The sequence below is a fragment of the Hirundo rustica genome, chromosome 1, assembly GCF_015227805.2.
Source record: "Hirundo rustica isolate bHirRus1 chromosome 1, bHirRus1.pri.v3, whole genome shotgun sequence".
NCBI classification, from domain to species: Eukaryota; Metazoa; Chordata; class Aves; order Passeriformes; family Hirundinidae; genus Hirundo; species Hirundo rustica.
In genome coordinates, this window is record NC_053450.1 from 48,716,581 (window position 1) to 48,738,764 (window position 22,184).

At 41.0% G+C, this 22,184-nt stretch overlaps 1 protein-coding gene across 1 annotated transcript in view; it reads right to left on the reverse strand.

Moving 5' to 3' along the window:
- Positions 1 to 22,184, reverse strand: part of COLEC12 (collectin subfamily member 12) — a 95,928-nt gene that overhangs the window by 33,328 nt on the left and 40,416 nt on the right. The window lies entirely within an intron of this gene.

The following is a 22,184-nucleotide window of genomic DNA, read 5'->3' on the forward strand; positions in this document are numbered from 1 at the left end:
TGTAATAGGCTGAAAAATAATTTTCACATATTAAGAGTAAAAATATTTTCTAAAAATTCTGTTTCTCAGCAGTTTTTTTATTTGACTTAGTACATTTCTTGGCTAGTTCCTTGTATGCTAAGTTCAGTCCAGTACAATTTTTTTCCATGGCTGAACTATATCCTCCTGAAAAGCAGACCTGGAAATGTTGAAAACCATAAACTATAGCTAAAGACACACATCACAAAAAGCAGAATTCTCAGTGTGAGCAAAACCTTCTTTTTCAATGAAATATGTACTCTGTTTGTTAAGCACACTTCATGCCCCCTCATGCTTCGAATCTCACTCCGGTCTCCAAAAGGAAGAATTATTTGAACACATTTGCTGTAGCCTTTTCTCTTAAGAGACTAAGTTTTCACTACTTTTCATGTTCCTCTTGTTCTGCACTTTCCCGATCCACAAGAAAAGATGGCATCTTGTTTGCTTATTCGAACATTGCATTACAATATTTAAATAGTTTAGAAAAGACTTTAAAGCCATGAAAACTAGGCGTTTATAAAAAAAAAAAAATTAAGGAGAACTAACGTGTTCAGTTTCTTCATATCCTATATGAATACTATTTTTTACTGGTGAGATCAATGTCTGTAAATTTTTAGAGGAACTATGTTGCACAGTTGTGCACATGACACTAAAATGCTTGATAAATGTCCTGGTAGTTTTTGTGCCAAAAGATGAATGAGGATATGCCCAGCAAAAACTGTTACACTCCTGTAGAAATTGGGTAGTATAATTTGTTATGCAGATTCTTTTCCACTCCTTGTTTTGCTGAGTGCTTTGTTAACGAAATTTTTTCCACTCCTTGTTTTGCTGAGTGCTTTGTTAACGAAATTTAAATGCACTTACAGAAAGTTCCTCCAAGCGTTCTGCCAAGGTGCAAGAGCAAACTCAGGTCAAAATTTTACTGTCCATGGACAGAAGCCAGAGGACAGAAGAGCACTTAATTTTTAATCATTATTTCATTAGTTAGTAAACTGCTTAGCTGCTCCATAATATATTGGATTGCCTGAAAATGGCATACAGCTTTGCAGGAAATCCTTCTTTGGCCTCTCTCAGTCGCAGACACAAACCTTACAGGTTTCCCAAGGCAGCACAAAACTTAGTGCATAACTAACCACAAAGATGAGTACAGGGCAGCCATTCAAGCAAGTTGACTCACAGGATAAGCCAGGACCACATACAGGAAAGTGAGTATCAGGGTATCTAGGAGTATGGTGGAAACAAAATCACAAATCCCGTGTGCTGTGCATGGAGAGCACTGGCTCCTAAAAAGACACCAAGTGAGATGACAAGAAGGCTACGAAAGTGTTCCCACCATGATGTTAAGGAGAAAAGGGCAGAGCCAGCTTCTCAGCTTGCTGCAGAGAGCTGGCAGCTGGACCAGCCTCGGGCTTTGCAGCACTGATGAAAACTTAGCTCAACACAGGGACTGGCAAGACCCAGCTCACTGCTGTGGCTTCCAGCCTTCTCATGCTGGAAACAGAGGCAGGACAGCCTTGGACCAGCTTTACAGTGCAGGGTCAGGCCAGTCATTCAAAGACTGAGAGAAAAGGTCTCCTGGAGCCGGTGACCAAGGGCAGCCCCTGATGGGATCAGGAGGCTCCAAGGCAGGACATACAGGAGGGAGCTGCTATTTGAGCTAATGACCCTAATGTCCCTTGTGGGGGGCTGCAAGTCACACCAGGTGTTTCCACCATTATGAGTCCGACCAGGAGTCTGGGGTTTACAGTGAGAGGCTTAAATTGAGCCAGATGCTTTTCATACTTGGAAGAAAACAGTAATTAAAAGAAAACCAGAAGACTTGGCTGCGAACTTGGGTGCTTTAATGGAGCACTGTCACTAAAGGGCACTCTTATGAAGAGGCAGAAGTCATGTATGTTCCTGGCTACAAGTTGGAGCCTTCTTGGAAAAAAACCCCAAAATTGAAGCAGTGGAGGTGATTACAACTGGAACAAATTACCATCACAGGGGATTCCCTGTACTTTTATGCCTTTAGATCAAGCCTGACTCCTCATTTGAAAGATATGCTTTAGCCAAAAACAAAGTAATTGGACTTTGTACAGGAGTAACTGGATAGAATTGCACAGCCTATCACATACAAGAGGTCAGGATAGTTAAGTGCCTTGGCTTTAATCCCTACAGATGGAAATATATACGTGTGGCTCTACTCTGGACGGCTGCACAGAAAATATATGTCTCTAGGGGAAGTTCATGGTGATGACAAGATGCCTCACTGCCCCAAAGGGGATGTGTCTTTCAGATTCTGAGCTGAGCTCACTATTAAAACAGATAACCCTCCCAGATGTTTTATGGCACTGGATGGAGACAGCAGATGATAAGGTTCAGTGTATGCTGGAACACAAGAGGGTTTTTTTTTTTTCTCATAAAGCAAGTAATAAGTCTGTTCAAGAAACAAAATAGATTAATCCAAAGGAATAAAGGCTGGGGGCTAATTAAAAGCCTACTTCTATTAATACAGGGGGAGAAACTGCCCAGGGATAGTTCATTGTGTTGAATCATGGCCCTCTAATATTGCCAGAAAATGCTAAGAGCTTTGATAAGTTATATTTGATGTGGTTAGTTAAACAAAACTACTGTGTTGTTGCTTTACCCCAGAGTGGGCACAGATATCCACCTTGTGAGGCAACAACCAAGTCAAGTATATGTCTCTTATGTAGGGATGAAAAGACACATTTCTCATCTCGACCTTTTTTTTTTTTTTTTTTTTCTTTAAAGCTGAAAGCTGGTTCTCCCAGTCTGCTGGACCTTCTTCAGTACCCTCAGCCAAATTCTGGAGGAAAACTCTTTTTGCTGAAGTGCAACTTTTGCCTTGAAGAGTATAGCCAGTATGGAAAAGTACAAGGGAAGAACAATACTTCAGTCAATTAATACAGCCTTGGAAAACACATCATACTAATTTTTTACTACTTTTACTAGTATGATTTACCATTGAAACCAATGAAAATTTGCTGATAATGCTAGTGACTACTAAAAAAACACAGTATGGAAAGTAAGGATTTAGGACCAGGATATGGAACAGAAGCATTATCTAGAAAAATGAAAAGGGCTAACTTGGACAGTCTTGTAGAAGCTGTTCACTGAAGTACTGCTTAAGATGAAGCTCACTTGACATTCACAGAAAATTTCTGAGATTCAGCTGGTCCCTGCAGTCCCTATCCTGAGCATCCCTTCTGTGGTATTTGCACCATTACTCGTAGAAATAAATTAAATGCTGCCTTTTGGGACAATTTAGTTACAACCAAAAAAGGATAACGAATGCTACAATAAATCAAACACTGGAAGATTGCTAGAAGTACTGGACAACCGTGCACGAAAGCTTAAGCACTAAAGCTTGTTTCCTTGCAAACTTTCCTTTATCCACATGTGCTGGGAAGTTTCCCGGAACTTGCAAGGGAACAGAGAGAGGAATGGGGGGGCTTTTGTCAGCTTTTCATGGCATAACGGGAAATCAACACATCAGCCTTTTACAGCCAAGAAAACTGCCTCCCTGTGAGCTGTAAGTTGAATCAATCCCCATGTCAGTCACAGCTGGGGGCGGCTTGTGCTCTGCTTCCAGCCACGACTGCCGCGCTGGGGGAAGGGGTAAGGGCGCTTTTGGGAATCTGCAGTGACTTCATCATGGAAGGGGGACAGGCACAGCAGAGAAGGTGTGGCCACCTTTGCTTCAGGGATGTTCACACTCACGCTGAGTTTTTCTGCAGCCTGTCGGTGTGTTACTGTTTTAGCACCTTTTTCTAGTAGGCAGCAAGCAGTGGAAGGCTGGGCACTCAGATATCCTATATTATCCAGTCTGACACTTCTTAACAGAGAAAATGCCGCTGTCGTAGTGAGGGTGCTTCTGAAATGAACACTGTTACATTTCAACAAGGATGCTTAATGTATTGCAGAAAGGAAGACTGAGGGCCTGTGTCTTCTTAATTCATCTGAACAGTACCTGGCAATCTTACAAAGTGAAAAAAACCCCAGTGCCTTGAATTTTCATTAAGGCTTAGTGTTAGGATTCAGTGCCAGTTCTCATTGACTCACCCCGTCTTCAAGATAAGTTGCAGACTAATCTATTTTGCTTTCATACGGCAGTGAGGCCAAATTACCTTTGTGCCCGCTCTGGTGGAGCCTCACAGAGTTAATGTCATCACGCAGATAAAACTCAGCCCAAAATTTGGTGTGCTGACTGATGACAATTCCCTGGTTTTCAACCCTTTATCAAAAGAAAGAGAACAGCCCATCCTTCAGCTGTGTGTGAAAAGTAGCAAAGACACAAGTTCCAAAATTTATGTTTTTAACTTAGCTTGATTGAGACTCTTTAGTGAATGTACATTTATTTTAACAGATTGAATTTGCTTAGCAGCTATTACAGACTGAAACTCAGCTCTAAAAGATTATTACCATGAATTAAAACAATTTTCTGTAGTGGAAATTCACCTCATAAATCAAGTCTGGTATTCATATGGCAGCACAGATGCGCCAACTCAACTTGCAGATGTAGACACTCAGAAAGCAGCAGAATTAGTCCCTAAATCTGCAATTGCTGGATGACAAAACGAATATATTTTGACTTTCAAGTGAACAGATTATTGGAAGATGTTTTCTAATACAGAATTTCAGGATATCTAGTCCAAAACACTCCTGAGGTAAAAATGAGGAGACAGTGGAAATTAAAGGGTTTTCTTAGTTCTGCCTGTATTGCAGTTTTTCAAATATATGTTCCTCTGCCTCCAACGTGCTGGTCAGCAGGATAAGCATTTCTTCAGTATTGATACACCATTTGGGTCTGTGTCAAATATGGAAAAGAGATGGTTTTGCCCCACAGGAATGTGAAGCACTTCCAGGTCCAGGAGAGTTACTAAATAAACAGCCTAAATTTCAAAATTACCTGGGAACTCCTGCTGAAATTGGGACCATTCATCAAAGAGAGAGTTTAAAATTAAATACCTGGGTAGGAGGTTAAGTGAAGTTGTTGGTGGTTCAGCTCTTCTGAAATTTGGTCTATTATTACTATATAGCCAAGGTCCCTGTTTTGAAAACTCTAGACTAATCCCACTTACTTATTTTTGTCAATCAAAACGTGGCTGAGATCCTGATTTCAGCAGACCAGACAAAATAAAACCAAAAGCTCTAGAAAAAGAAGTTTGTCCCCTACATGTCTGGGATGAACATAGAACTCACAAGGAAAAAAAAAAATAAAAATCTGTGATTCAGTGACCACAGAAAACAGAAGTTTTTTTTCAATAATTATGACATTTTTTTCCCAACTGAAAATTCTTTATTCGCAATAATATTTTCCTCAGACTTATATTTTTAGCATAATCCAATTTTCAGCCCTAAAATATGCCACACTGGCCACTCTGTTAAGCTTGATGGTGAAATTTTGACGATCCTATTTTGTATTTACACCTTTGCCCTTAAATACAGACTGCCAGTCACGCTGTCCACCTTAAATAGCAGAAAAAAAATTTGACTCCCATCAGGTAATCGGTTGAAATTTGTGGTTCCTCCAGTGCTGAGATACACTGAACAAAGTCCTAGTTGCAGATTTTCCACAGAATTTGCTGCCTTCCTGGGCAAATTTTTTTTTTTAAATTTCTGAACCAAAATTTCAACTCTTACATCAATGTGAATCCAGGATAAGTTCAGTGTAGTAACTCTAGATCTAAATTAGTACAAGTGAAAACAGAAGAGCTCTAGAATATGATACTGCACTTAAAATGTTACTTGTTAAAATAGACTGTAGAAGCCATGTCCAAAATGTCTGGTTTTGTTGCTTTAATATACTTTGTGGAATATTGAAAAAACATACTTCAAAAAAGGGGTCACCAATTCAGAACAAGAGCTGTGTTAAAAATCAGCTAGTGTCTTTCCAGGACCCAGTCTTTCCGTAGCCCTTCTTGCTTCCCCGTTAAGGCAGTGAGGCAGTGCTTCTAGGAACAGCCTCAGAAACTCTGAAAACATGAGTATAAAGCCTGGGTTGTGGGGAAAAATATCATTAGGAGAAATAATTGCAAAAGAGCATTGTTTTGCAAATACAACATGCACATTTGGAGTATCACCTTCATATAAAATTCTTGCTTTATGAAAGTGGCATATGAGGAAAATCTAAAAGCTCATCTAACAGTTATAGGAAGTAATCTGCATTCAGAACATCTCATAATTAACACCACATCATTTACCCAAGTGGGGTTGAAGAATAATGGGATTCTGGCTCACGTGCCTCCATCCTGACTTAGCTTCTCTGCTTCTCCTGTCCCAGGCCTCTCTTCTAATTCTAGTCAGCTTGGTAGATACCAGACACTTAGGAACCAGGCTGGGATAAATCAGCCCTCTGAAACCAATTTGAATTTTAGCCAGGTGAGGTAAAAACCATGTGACTCACGTGTTGTGCAATAACTCACTATTCAGTTATCTCCAGTCTTCTCCACGTGTCCCTATCTCCCCTCTCACAAACACCTTGAGAACTTTGCGGGTCTCTGACACTTTACCTGCTGTGCCTATCACACACCAAAGTTCCCTTGGATGAGCAGCTAGATATTACACAGTTCCTATGGGTATCCCACCTGCTCAGCAGTTCCAGCTGTCCCTGTGAAAACTTGTGGAATGTGAGGTTAAAACTGCCAGAAAGCCTTCCTACAGGCACTTACAGCAAAATGTTAATTTCCTACGTTGTTTCAAAGGGGTGCATATCAACAGTTCATTCCCTGCTGGTTTATAAATATATCTCTTGCATTTTAACTCAGACTGAAGCTGTCATTAAGTTGCACAGGTTCTTCTTCTAGAAGTTTCTACAGTTAGCTTTCTCCACATTTTTACTATTGAAATTTTGGACCCGAGGTTGGCCACCCCTAGACTCATAGATTAAAATCGCTTTGCCACTGGATTCCTTGCTTTTTTTTTTTTTTTTTTTTTTTTTTTTTTGACCTCTTCCAGAAGAGCTCCAAAGCAGCTACCACCTCCCTTTCCCCCATGTGATTCCATATTTCCTGCATCCCTCTGCTATGTCCCACTTCCTCATCTCCACAACACACACATGGGTCTGTCAGTAACTCCAGATGTGATGTCTTGAGGAGTCATCCTCCCCTAAGGTCTCCCTCTTTTCACACCCTGGCCTTCCCCTCCCTCCTCTCACTTGTAAAATTTCTTACGCACAAGGGAATCTCTCCATTTCTCAAGAGCCAAGCAGCACCTGGTCCTTGTGCAAAGAGCCCCAGACCTGCTCCATCACATTCTTCTCCTTCTGACTGCCCTGTAGAAATCCCCAGGGGCCTCAAGATTCGGTTGCTGCATTGCACATGAGTCTGCCACCTGGTCGCCTTCTGGGTCAGCTCATGTCACATACACCCCTGTGGTTAACCTGGAAGCCAGTCTGGACAGGGACTGCACTGAATATGTTCCTGTTTGAATGGCGTGACATAAAATGCATTACAAATGACTTGGTGAGTACAGTATTTAGAGCTACTTCACCTGGAGTCCGGCACTGAGGGCTTTTGAAACACTACAGAACAAAGTTTGCTAAAAACCCACCCCTCCTAAATTTCCTCCTCTCTCAGTCGCTGAAAAAGCAGGAGATACAGTTAGTCCATTCATTTTCATGGTAATACCACTTCAACAAAGGTTCAGAGGAGTATCTGCCTTCCTCACATAGCATTGTGTTATGTAAGGAGGCTGTGACAGAAACAGATGCTGACTGTATATCAGAAAGAGGTTACTATCATGCTGATACACTTGTTATCTGAAGGCAGCAGTTGTCAGAACTGGCTATTGAATGACAATGCATCAAAGAGGCACCGAGCCAGAAAATGAAGCCCGTATTCAGCACCACATCCTTGCAAATGGCAATATAATCTCCAAAAAGATGCATGGGGATATGGAGAATGTGTCTGTCCAGCATAAAATATCTGGCAGTTGTGGTGGGTTCACCAGTCTGTGGATCATGGCTGAAAACCCCACCAGAGGACGCAAACTTTGGAAAACACAGAGGAGTCAGAACTGCAAAGCACTTGTGAGGCAATTGCCTTTGCTCATCCAATACCATCTTCTTTTAAAATATTGCCATGTAAATATAAAGGGCAAGAGCCCAGTCACGTAGGAGGGATAGGTGACTGTGTTTTAGCAAGCAGGGAGGGCAGGGTGGGTAACCACCAGAGCCTGACAGTAGGAAACCCTGTAACTGAGGAGAGAGTAAATGAGAGAGAAAACGCAATGGCTAAGTCTGTAAGCAAAATTAGAGACATGGCATAAGTATGTCTGGTGACAGTAAGGGAATAGTTTATGCTCTTTCTGCATCCACTCATTGAGCAACAGAAATGCACTTGTTCCTCCTGTGACATGAGCTCCCAAGCTGAAGGTGGACCCTGGGGATGCACATGCCATGTGCCAGACACATGTGGCAACTGATGAGCCTCAGTACGCTTTGGTGATTTCATTTCTCTCCCTCTTTAGCCCCTCAAGGAAGGGTGGGGAGAAACTTCCTCTTCCACTGCTGTTTCAGGAAAAAAAAAAGGGGGGTTTTAAAGTATTGTGACGCATAAGAGTGAGCCATTTAACAGTAAACTGCTAAACATACAGAAAAACTGTTTTTTAAAAAAATCCATCCCCACAACTATTCCAACATGTTTCAAAGAAGTCCCTTTGGATTAATGGTGTCTGCAAACACTTTTCTTCTTCACTCCTTGAAAACTGAAACAACTTTCATCACACACTTCAGTTTGCTGTGAACTCTTGTAATTAAGGAAAGAGTATTGACACTGTCTGTGGCTTTTTTAATAACGCCGAGAGATGCAGTTTCTTTATATTACTCCACTTGTGCAGTATTAGCAAAACTCCAAACCTTCCTGTGAAAGAATGGAGAACCTGACTGGGGAGACTGACTGATTTGCTTTGATGCCTTGCAAATGCACCGTCCTACTGCTCGTGTATCACTGCTGCTAACAGTGGAACACGGGGCTGGGAGCCCAAGTCAGCGCTGAGCCTCTCCCTGGGCTCCCAGCACCACGGCATTCCTGCACCTGTCCTGCTGAGTACAGCCAAATCAGCTCAGCACACCTTCGTTTTGTGTCCTGCTGCCTGGTATGATGAAATACATCCTTCAACATTTAGGCACCCTCTAAATAAAAAAGAAAAAAAGAATAAAGAAAAGACTTATCCATATGCAAGTTTTGAGAAAGATTTTAGAAAGGCACTGGTAAAATGGATTTTGAAACTATACAACATTCCTAATCCTGAAAAGTGAGGTGCCACTTTTGTCTTGAGATTTAAATTCAGAGAAAGCTTTGTCCACAGTTATCCCATTATCCCTGACAAGAACTGGTTTAAAACAGCATCACCTTCATCAGATACAACTGAGTTCCTTCTCTGAGGAAAAAAAAAAAAGAAAAGGCTTTAATGATCTTCAAATATCAGGCCTTCTGAGGACCATAAGCCAAAATCTACTTGACTTTTCCCCTCAGCCTCCCTGTCTTGAAAAGCAAACTTCACATCTGCTTGTTATCAGTAGTTATCTCACAGCATGCCTCTTAATCATTTAGAAAACTCAAAGCACATGTTTATCCCTGCTGAGGAACCAGTCATTATGATGCTATTTACAGGCCCTTGGTGACCCAAGCTCACTACATGGTGTAGAAAACTGCCAAAGATTTTGTCTCAGGGGTTCTCACTGCTGCTAGGTTTAATTACTTACCATCAGCTTTCAGCCAGGAGGCTGCACTCCCTCCTTTCAAGCTGCATTGAGGCATGCCTGTGTGAGGACATGTGGGAAAGCTAAGATAAATCAATTAGACATATGAAGCATGTTGCATGTGACTTAAAGCACGTTAAGTCCTCATGTGGTTACTCTTATTCGGAAGAATAAAAAGGCTTTCACTTTTCCTGTGCAGACAACTTCAAAGCTGCAACTTTTTACAATTGTAGTGTGCAGTTAAAAGCAATGAGGGGCTAGGAAGAGATGCCAAGAGAGTCTTGGGAAAATGCATTTAAATCTGAAAATGAAAACACTGATTGTTTAGTAATGTGGAAGGATATGTCCTTCTGAGACCAAATAAGCTTCTCCCAAGACACAAACCTCTCCATCTGCTTAGATGGCCAGGCAAACCTTACAGTTCTCTTAACACAAGGATAAATAACTATGTCACTACAAGATACTCAAAATAAGCCAACTATTTTTGGAGGACATGAAGGTTTATGCAAGTCTGCACTTCCCGTGACTGTTCAGAGTCAGCAGTTTTGCTCAGTATTTTCAATATTCAAGAAAACCATTTAAAGGTATGATCCTACAGCCAGTGTCCAGTTTGCGAGTGCTCCTTACTACACCACAGGGAAAATTCGCAACATCAAACCCAGACCTTTGCCACTCTGGAACAAAAAGCTAAGAATATTGGTTCCTCCTTGTGCAAAGAGTAGAAATCTCTTCATACAGTTTTTCTTAACCCACTCAAAAATCTGTACAGGGCTAACCCCACATGTCATTTTTCATGATTTTTAATCAAAACAGAGCCCTATGTTCTTTGCCTTTCATTGAGTAATTTCAGCAGTGAGCCAATTTTTAAAATTTTTTTTGCTAGAACTTTTTCAACAAGTTAAAAAGTTCTTTCTAAAGCCTTAGCAGCACTTCAGAAACAGAAAATTCCCAAGACTGCCCCCTTGTCTCATTTTGTTAACATCAGACAGGGTTGTTGCAGCTTTGGCTGCTTTCAGAGAATGTCTCTGGGAGGGAACATACAGAGAAGTGACCTACAACACCAAACTTCAAGTCTTACACATGAAAACTCAACTGAAGCTACTTGCTGTGGCATATCTGTGTGAAGTACCAAGTACGGACAGAGCCACCACTATAAATTCCGTGCAGAAGTTGTAAGGCATCTGTCATCTTCTTAATTAAACTAAATCCAAAACCAATAAAAAAAAAAACCCCAAGCCCAAACAAAAATACTCCAGCAGACCAAAACCAGCTGAATGTCACCAGTATTTCCATTCCTGCATGTGGGTAAGTGTCTGCAGCTGACAACTTCAACCGCACGTTCTGCAGGCTGCCTTGTTCCACGCTGTTGGGGGGATGTTTATATATCCACTCACATGCGTTATGTTCTTTAATAACACAATATACAGAACTGGGAAAACTTAAAGAGAAAGCACTTGGCTACAGCCAGGTCCAAACCAAAGCTATTTCTAACTTAACTATTCTTTGTGTTCCTGTCACCAAACTAGTATAAAATTTGACTAGACTTAACATTTCTGGCTTTATCTTGAGAAAACCACGGAAACTTGGGGCTGGATTGAGAAAACAAAAAGCTTCAATTGCAGTGCAATGTGATGCTGGAAAAAAAAATCTTGAGGCTGTAAGTGTATACAAAATATCTGTTCTGCCCTGTAAATAGATATTAAAAGCTTAGTTAATATTTCACAGTGGCTTGACAGAATCTTTGAAAAAATTAATTTAGAAATGAAAGATTTGTATGCCATTTATTTTGCACATCCTAGTGCCACAGGTCCAGTTCATTAAGTGTGAGGAGCCTGCTGCATTACTCAGAGGTGAAATGCGTATTTCAAATCTGCCTTAATTTAAGCAGTGCGGTTCAGTTTCCTCTCTTCTCCAGTTTCTGGCTCTTTTTGCTGAAGCTTGGCTTGGGATTCAACTCCAGATGTATACACCACTGACACACAGGAGGGAAAGACAGTGATGTCCTGGAAGGGGGGGTTTCTGCCGTTGTTGAAGACTGCCATTCTCCTCTCATGCAAGAAGCTCATGATTTTGAGGTGACACTAACCTCCTGGTTAGGTCCCACCACAGTATTTGCTTTGCTGAAGGCTTTAGAACCTTTTGTTCAGGCCCAGGTCCTGGCACAGTTAGCCAAAGCTTTCCACTTCTTTTTTTTTCTTCAAGATGTAGTTACTGCAATGCACTCGGGCTTGGAGCTACCCTTGAAGATCAGTCAGAGGCAACAGCTGCCACACACTGTGGCTTCCCACTTGCTAGGAATTGCTCACCACAGGCGACATGTCACAACAGCTCTTTCAACACACTGTACAGATTTGCATTTCTCGTGTTCAGAGTTGTATTCATCTGGATTAGCAGAGACATGGGGAAGCTGGCACCACTGTGCTAGCTTGCTGAGGCTGGAAAACCAAGGGCTTGGTTCACACAAAGATTAGGCACTTTTGGGTCCAATGTATTACCAAGCCTTTTAAAGATGGACCTCACTGTGTGTCCTGTCCTTTGCTGGTTCTTTACTCCAGGGTCATCTTGGTGTGACCTCCTGCACTGACCTCATCTGCAAGCTCCTCTGGTACCTCTCTTGTTGCCCCTGCGTGCCGTGCTGTATCCCTGCCACACCAGGATGAAACACAAGCTAATGCCCCTGCAGAGCTGGCTGTCTGTGCAGTGTCCATGGCTTGCTGCTGTGTCTCGCTGGACAGGGCAGGGGCTGGAATCTGTAACTCAGGCTGCGTGTGCGTTCCTCACCCTGGGAACTCGGGATACAACTCAGAGAAGGCACTGGGCTGAGCAGTGTTTGGGGTACTCAGTTACCACCTCAAGAGGTGGGACGTGGTTATCTGTAAGGTGTTGTGCCAAAACCAGAGAGCCAAATCCGAGCCACAGCTTCTCAGGGCTGTACTCTAACCTTCAGTTCACCTAACTGCAGCTCCTAACAGGAAACACCAAAATGGAAAGCCTGGCATAGTTACGCAGGGAGAGGGTCACTCAGACTACAAACCAACCTCTTTTGCATAAGAATGCAACCATAACTGTTTGAATTTAGCTAGCCCTTGTTTTGATCAGGACATAGCCTGTTTATACTGCTTAATTGTAGTCATTTCTGTGGCTCTGTTTGTTTGTTTACAACAGTACTCCGAAGTTTGGGAAAATGTTGCAAAAGTTTCAAATAGCAAACATGGCAGTCATTCTTTAACCTAATGTTTATAGTTTATAGGAGGACTTCTACATGCATTATATTATTGCAAAACTCCAGCAGTCTTTGCATAGTTTGTCAGTATAAATCTGGGGACAATTTATGCAGTGCTGAGAAACAGCTACTTCTGGTACAGCTGTAACTTTTTGCAGACACACTAGATAAATCACCTACTCAAAGATGATGGAAACACTCCCAAGAGTTTCAAACAAGTTCACAATTAATTAACATCTACCATCATCAAAAATCTGTAAAAACAATTCTGAAAATTAAAAATAAAAAATGTGATGCCACCCTCCTGTTATATCCCCACACAGTATTTGCATCAATGAAGGACTGACAGCAGCATTACATCCCCTTTTTTCCCTGCCAAAAATGGGTTCTCTGAAAACGTCCTGAGCTGAGTCCATGTGCTGTATTTCTCATGCTTTAGTATATATATTCCCAAAGTGTCCCTTTCCCCAGGATTTGTCAGTCTTACTGATGCATCAAGCTAAAGAATCTCAACCTTTTCATAGTCTGGTTTGGCGCTAGACTTGTTCACTCGAAGAAGCAGAGGTCTGGCATCTAATTTAGCAAGAATCAGTAGGACAGTTTAGGAACAGGGAGCCTGAGGCGCTCTGTGAGAGTCAGGAACTCCAGTCCAGCAGAATTTGAAGAGGGTATTTTGCTTCTACATTCACTAGGTACATACACTTTTCCTTGCCTTCTGATGCAGGGCTCTAAAATGTACAATTCTGGTACCATGAAACTGGAACAATCCTTGAAGTGGGACATGTTTCTTTTAACAGCAGATAAGTGGTCTGAGACATACCAAACCACAGTATCTTTCTAAATAACCTCCTTGTGAATTCTTTCAGGTGAAATGCTCTCTTCATACCCTTTGATCTCCTCCAGCCTAAATTCTATATTTACACTGCCCAGACAACTTTTTGCTGTGACAGTAAGGACATTAACTTAGTGTGCATGGTGTATTACCTACAAGGCATGAATATTTAATTTACAATATCTGCTCTCTGTTGCCTGAACCTGGAATTTTAACTCAGAATTGCACAGGGTTTTGCCTTGCCTCCCTTTGCCCTTTATTTTGTGGAAACTCAGTGTGTTGAGATTCGCAGCTTTGTGTTCCCCCTCAGTATTAAGGATTTCACTCGCTTGTGGTAAAATATCCATCTTACACTTTCTTTCCTCTCTGTTCACATCTGGAGCGAGGCATGATGTCATCAGTATAGTATGTCATCTGCCTCATCTCCCCTGGTAAAAATGAGAAAATTTGCTTGATTTTCAAGCATTCATTCAAAAGTCTGAATGCAACATGAAGCTGCTCAGAGTGGACCACTCATTCTGGCCAGTCTGATTAATCTGCACCTTCACACAGCTCTCTAGAAGGATTTTAACAGCCACTGCCTTGTTCTTAGGAAAAAAAAAAAAACCTCACAAATTCTTATTCCTCTCTGCCCTTCCCCTAGCCTCGAATCCCATTTCTGCGCCTTGAAAGGTGAATTATTTTTTTGTTTCCCTTTCATTCCAGCAGAAAGATGGCCCCTTTTCTGTTTCAATGGGACCCGGGCCTTCCTGCCGCAGCTGCTGCCTCCTGGCCAGCGGCCGACTGCCTCATCTGAGCTCAATCTTACTGTAGTTTATTTTTCTCTGTCTTAGTTGTTTTGTTCTTAGCTTTTTCTTCGGGTTGGACCTCTCTTAATCAATCTCAGTCTTGCCCCTTTTCCTTTTCAATTCAGTCGTTTTTGCTCTGCTGGGTTTGGGGTAAAGGAAACAAGGCTTCCTTAGAGTGATTTGCTTACTCTCTTTTTTCCTGATTTCCTTACCCTTCTCTTCCTCTGCCAGGGAGGTCAGGTGAGCTCTGACCTCGGGTAACAGTGCAAACTGGAACATTTGCGATTGCAACAGAAACAATTTTTAATTAATTAAACGATCCAGCAGTTGCAGAAGGAAGCCAGCAGGGCTCTCCTGCCTGCTGGGACCTGCTACATGAGGTCTTGCGTTGCCTTCCATGCTGAAGTTCGCTCTCACAGAATGAAGTCATGACTCTGATACGTTACTCCTTGTCAGTCAGCAGCAACACAAGTCCAACATCTTTATTTATGTATATTTGTTTTTACCTCTAGAAAAAAAAAAATAAAATTACCCCTTAAAACTTAAGTCATGTTGTTATGAACCCTTACTTTGCTTCACATGGTTTTTGTTTATACAGCTGAAGAGTCGCAAAGTTGACGAACTTGAAATACCTGAAGAATTCTGTGAGAAATTATTATATGAAATCCTAATTAGAAAGAAGTCGTGCATTTGCTTGCTGCTACAGATGGCAGCAGGGCACGTACCACTGAGTCCCACAGAAACAGAATGCAGCGCCGCAGTTTCCAACTGCAGTGTTTAAAACCGTATCGGCCTGAATGGGGTCTGAAAATCTGTCCTACGCGTAAGAGAAGGAAATTGTTTTCAGGAGCCTTTTTCATCTGTTTAACAGATGCTCATAGAGATTTCTAGGAGGGCTGGGGCCGCTGAACAAGTAAATGACATGAGGAAAATACAGGGCAATGTCAAAACACTGTTTCATTATGCTGGAGGGTTATCTCACCAGCTCTCAAGCACCTAAGCCAACTTTTTCAGCAATGCCAGCTGACACAAAATTTTGGGCTGACCATTCTAATATAAAAACATAGTGACTGGAAATCATGAATAATCCATGGAGAAATCCATGTCCTTAACTCATAATTACATGTCTAGATCCTCAAGTCTGCCATGTGGTGTTCAGTAGTCTCCTTTTATGAGTAGGCACACTTCATCATGCCATCTGCAGAAGAAAATAACTGCATTTAACAGAAGTCTCTCTTTATTTAGAGCTGCAGGGGGAACTAATTAAATGTAACTGAAACCACAGCTGCTAAAATAATTATATGGCATCTAAACTATTTTGGAAAGCTCTCATTGTTCCTGTGTGACAAAGCAGAGTAAGATTGAAAACCTACCATCACCTTCAACAACGTATTTGTGGTAAATGATGTACCTAGAACTCCATAGGATACTCCCTAACATAAGAATGTGTAACACCCATGTTTTATGTGTATACACACACACACATTGTATAAATGGACCTTTCTTAGTACTCTCACTAGCTGCATAGAGTCTTCAAAACTTAAGAGAGAGAGAGAGGTACTGGCATTGTAAAACTGTAATAAAGAGATGCCCACATTGTTTTGCAAAGAAAAGCATTTTATAATCACACATGGAACTGATTTTTTGGAATTAAATACTCTTAAACATTATTCAACCAGTCTTCAGTGAAAAAAAAAATCTTTTAATCATTTTCATGTAAGAAAAAGACTTGAACTTCATACACGCACACACACAGAATGGCAGTACTGAAGCTTAGAAAAAGAGTTTCAGATGAGGTTTGAATTATACCAAACTCAGGGCTCAGTGGGGAGCTCAAATTTTACATTTGCACAGGGATGCAGCTGTCAAAAAGAAGTAAAATCAATTGACAAAAAGCACCAGCAAACTAATCTGATTGATTGTGTCATTTGGAACTTATTCATTAGAAGTTCTTTAAAATGAAGAAGAGGAAGGATGTGCATTTGAACTCTCTTCTACTTCAATTTGTTTCTCTCCAAATGATGTTCATCATCACAGTGTTTCAGCCTCTTTTTAAACTGATTAATACAAGAAGCCTGAAAAAGGCAGGCATTATCATAGAGTGATTCAAAACTGGACCTGGCTTTAATTTTACATGCACACCCTTCTAACACTCTTTCCAATGTTTATTACAGATCATACTAAATGTTTTGGGACAGCAGTGTTTCCCCAAAAAAGCCATGACAAAGTGCAATGAGCGGTGCACTCCACTGATGCTGCACACATTCCCTAGCCCTCTTAAAACCCAGATCCTTTGGTCTTTCTATAGCAAAATCCCCATCTCCATCTCCATTTGTTGACTTGTACTCAGTTCTGAGGGAAGAGAAATGTGCTGGTCTACCATGAAGTTACCACGAAGTTTATCAACAATTAAGCTCAGTTTGCTGATAGTCCTGCTCTTCTAAGTGACAGCCCAGCCAATATGCAAATAAAGCATTCAGCTTCACAAAACTGAAGTATTAACAGTCTGTTCTAAAAAAAAAAAAGACCCAACAAAGTAATGATATCCGCAGTGACATCTTAGTGCAAATACTACTTGGAAATAAGGAAGAATACCAGATATTAAATGATTTCCATACCTTGGAAACAACATATTATCCCCATGGAGATGCAGAAAAGGAGATAAGGCCAACTTCTTTGACAGGATATAAACTGACAGGGCAACAGCCACATTTACCATCTTAAATAATATTTGGTCAGCAAACATCTATTACTAAAAGACCAAAGTGCAAATCTCCAATTCAGACATTACTTTTGTCATCATATGTGGATGTGAAAGAAGGAAATCTATCAAAATCAAAGGCAGACTCTGAATGATTTAAAAGAAAATGCTTCCAAATGGCACTAAATGGATTTCAAGGGTAATATACAAGATACTCCTGAGCATCCAACAACTTGTAATGGCTTGAGTGAACTAGAAAAAGCCGCTAGTGAACAATGAGTGGTAAATGGTGAAGAAATATGTAAAGAATGAAGATGATTTGTTTGCCATAACAGACATTGCATAGGCCAGTGGGAAAACCCTCAGAAGGCCTGACTGAAAGAATTCCCTCCTTCAAGCCTGCTGAAGGAAGGGGATTGCACTTAGGAACATGCTCATCATGAAAGCAGGAATTTCAGTTAGTCAGAGGCTGCTATGATTCTTAAGTGCCCTAAGAAACATTGGGTAGCCTAAGGAATTGTCACACCTGAGACCCAGGTGTGACAATTTTCACAGTCATTTGCCTCACTAATTGTTTTCATAAAAGATTAATTTAAGTTTTCCCACTGCCCTCTTGTACTTTACCTATTTCCCTTGACATAGTCAAGGAAAAAGAGCCCAGGATGTTGGCCTGGAATGGATAATGTCCTTTCATTGGCTTTTACCACAGCTCAGATCAAGTCATGCAGGCACAGCCTACTTTAGGGCACTGTTATTATTTAAAGATGCAGTTGCAAACCTCCCGTGACTTCAAATAGGGCCTTAGCAACTAAATCTTGTTGAAATCAAAGAGGGGATAAAGGGCATACAAAACCCACCACCCTGTGACTTTTAAAGCAAGCATGAATTAAAAATGCAAAATTGCTTCAGGGTCCTGTAGTCAGAAAATCTGTCAAAGCAAAATGTATTCTGCACATTTTCTTTATTTTTCCCCAAACTTCTCTCGCTACTCTAATGGACCCTGTGTGAAAGCAGGAAGCACACAGGAAAAGAGGTATATGGAAGCTACAGATAGACTGCATGAGGCTGCTCTCAATTGCAGCCGAGCTGGACGGAGCGCAAATGAAAACCAGACTGACAGTCTGGCTATTTTATGTCTCAATGAGACCTGAAAATTTAGATAGTTTCAAGATCATCACATATGAAGTTTGATCGATAAATGGTTCAGAGACTGAATGGTTCCAACTTATAGTCATCTTCATTCTGATCTGATTGAAAACATCCTTCCCTGTCTTGTGTGGTATGTGGGTCGCATCAGTGGAAGGATATTAAGTTCACCCTGTTGGTGCCCTTTCACATCTAATGTGTTAAGAATGACCCTGACATGCCAGAAGTGTTGACTGACAGTCTCTTTCATGCAGATGTTGGAGAGGTTATGCAAATCATGGTGTTTATGAGCTGCTACACAAGACCCGAGCCAAGTTTGGTAGAAACCATCCCTTCATTTTGCTGGCTCGTGAGCCCACCCAGAGTAGCTGAAAACCTCAGACAGTGTTCCTTTCTTATGGAATGAGAAAATGCCTCACTGAATTGAGAAACTAAGATTGACTTGAACTTCTGTGCCAAGATCTTTATGTTTGTTTCAATTGCCTTTTTAATGGAACAGCAGATAGTTTCCATTTTCCTTGAGGCCATCTGCAAGCAGGAGAAAGGGTCTGAAAAGTGAGTTACAGCCTGTGCCAGCAGAGAAGATTAAAGTTGTCAAGTTACTATGATAAAAATTATGTTACTTTTACACTAGGATTTGGGATTGAAACTTACAAAGAAACTTGGGGCCTACCCTCATTTTCTGTGCTACACACTGTTCATAGCTGCCCCCCTTCATAATACAATAATGACTAGAATAGAGAAACTGTCAGTTTTAGTTTAGAAACCAAGAAAACTTTGATAAAATAAAGAAGGTGTAGTTGAATATATTCTCTAAATTCCTAAACGCGGAGAAAATTTTCAAGTAAGAGCGATAGCACTGAAATGAATGCATACCACTTGTGCAGAGGTCAGGATTGGCACTGCTCAGAAAATGTCTGGCAGAGGACACACATTTGTTGTACAAAATATCTCATCACTCAGCTCTATGCTCTCATCTCATCTCATCATCATCTCATCTCATCCTCATCTCATCCATCTTTCCTTGTATTTCAGCTACAGCCGTACCAATGCTGATCAGCGTAAAGTCTCACTTCAAGTGATAGAGTGATAGCAAACAGTCCTATTTATGTGTCACTACATGAGACTGACATGGAAATATCTGGGCATTCTCTATGCTACATTAGCCATGCCCACTAATAGCTAATGGACAAACAAACTGAGGCACTGAAACAGACTCTGGCCTCAACCAGAGGCCATTATGCAGTCAATCATACAGCTGGTTGAGTAACAAACGCATTCAGAGAGAATACTTCTGAATAAGGAGTAAAACTATTTCTGAGTAAAGAATATCTAATGACTAACATAACCTGTAAATTAATTCCATTTAAAAAGTGACTTGGATAAGCTTGGAAGTCAAAGGAAGTAAAAGAAGGATGCAGGAGTCCGGCATTTAAGCAGACACATAAATGGAAGACACGTGGCCTTAGATGAACAATAAACTCCCTTAACATGCTGGATTTCTAAAGAGAAAATAGCTGCGAATATTTTAGAAGTTTTCAGGTCAGGCTGCTATGTTTAGGGTCTTCATCTTTGCAAAGCTAAAAAAAAAAAAAAGCAAGACATTGTCTATAAACACAGCATTATGCAGATAAAGCAGATTTAGGAGTGAAAATTCCTCTTGCTATTGAAACTATTAGTGTCTTGAACACCAAGGAGAATATAATCTCAAAAAGCATAACCTCCCTCCAGTGCAGAAGGTGCAAAACAGCTGGCAGGATGTGCCAGGCTTATTCTCCCTCCTGGGCTCCACACCTTCACCCACAGGCCAGAAGCACCAATAAGCCAAATCCTGGGCCCCTCGTGATGGCATCACCTCGCACCCAGGCTTGCACTGGTGACTTCCAGGCTGGCCCTTCCCAGCACCTGGTCTGTAGCCATGGGCTTGCTGGAGGGTACAGAGTCAGTAGGTACTTCCTGCACGTGTGCTGAGCCTCATGGGCCCAAGGAAGATGGGTCTTACCCAGCCAGAGGAGCAGTAGGGCTAGAATGGGAATCTTGAAAACTTGGCCCTTCCCAGCTTAAATAAGAGAGCAAATAAAGAAAGCAACAGTGGCTCTAATGTATGGTAATAATTAAAACGTATTCAAATGGTGGCAAATGAAAAGGGTTGTTGAAGATTAAAGAAGAAGTAAAATGGTAATTATAAGTAGCTGAGCTTCCACTTCATACAAAAACAAGAGAGACACTATGAAGGATGCCATATTGCACTTGGCTCCTGTCCTAAAATAATTCCACATTATAAATATTTGACACAGCACTTAAGACTATTGCCTCTACAGGATTTAATGCAGTATAATGTAACACATCTGTTAGCTACCCACATGGCATGAAAAGAGAACAGGGAAGATAGGAACAAAAAGTTCACAGACATATTGTATACTACTACTTCTGTATTGGTGCTGATCATGCTGCATTACTTATTGAACTAGGACAACAGAAAATGTTTCACGATACAATTTTGTCTTTTTTTTTTTTTTTTTTTTTTTTTTTTTTTTTTTTTTTTTTTTTTTTAATCTGTGAGACTACATCAACCCTGTTCTTGCCTTTACTGTCTGCACTCATGGAAAGTGCCACGAGAAGTCATGATCTGCATGGGTACTAGATATAATGTGAAAAAATGGAGTACCTGTGTGAAAATGCAGCAGCATAAGACACCTAAGGTCAAGTAACCTGGGGAAATGCACCTGCTTTTTATGTCTTCAATTTAAATACTAAAAAACTATTGTCATCAGTTTACCTGATGAAAAATTGTAAATTGAAGAGACATGTTAACCAAGTTAATAAACCTGTTTGTCAACCACACTGTAGTTAAGTAACACTTTCTTGCTCTACTTTGAAGAGTTGCAGGATTGTCATACTTGGACAGTTACCTCCTGTGTGAGTTCTTCTGCTCAGCATCCTTCCTGCTTACAGAGAAACTTTTCTTATAGGTATCTTTCTCAGGAGAAACTCACAGAGTACCTTTCTTAAATTGTAAATGCTGTAGTCAAAGAAAAATGTTAAAAGCCACAGGTCCCATTAACAAGTAAACAAACGAATGTGCAAACAACACATAAAGGTTGGCACGCACTTTCACCACTGCAAGTCTGTCAGTCTCCTGGTAACAAACTCCACACCAGCCCTGATAGCAGCTTAGATTGGTTTTGGAGTGACCACACACTGGACCAGCTTGCCTAGAAAGGTTGCGGAGTCTCCCTGACTGGAGATATTCAAAAACCGTATGGGTGCAATCCTGTGCTATGTGCTCTAGGATGGCCCTGCTGGAGCAGGGAGGTTGGACCAGATGTGGTCTTTTCCAACCTTACCCACCCTGTGATTCCGTGAAAAGAAAGCTACACTGAAAAAGTAATTACAGAACAAACCTTTGGTTTTCTCATGGTTCCATAATAGAAGTGCCAATCTCTGCTCTGTTCCCAAATTTAACAGTTAAAAACCAAAACAGAACAAAACAAATGAAACAAAACAAACAAACCAAAACAAACAAAACCCTCCAAACAAACAAGGAAACAACCCCCCCAAAAAAGTCTTAACTGTGGGAAAGAGTTTAAAATCTTTCCAGAGGATGGAGTCTGTCCTCATTCAGGTTTTACTTTCATCAATGCATTTCCATGTGGTGGTAGACCCAACTGGGATTTTCAAAGCTTCAAACCAGCTTAGATGTCCTTTGTCCATGTGAAAAGGTCAGTGTTGAACTGCAGAGAGACCATGCAAAGTCTGGGCACTGCTTT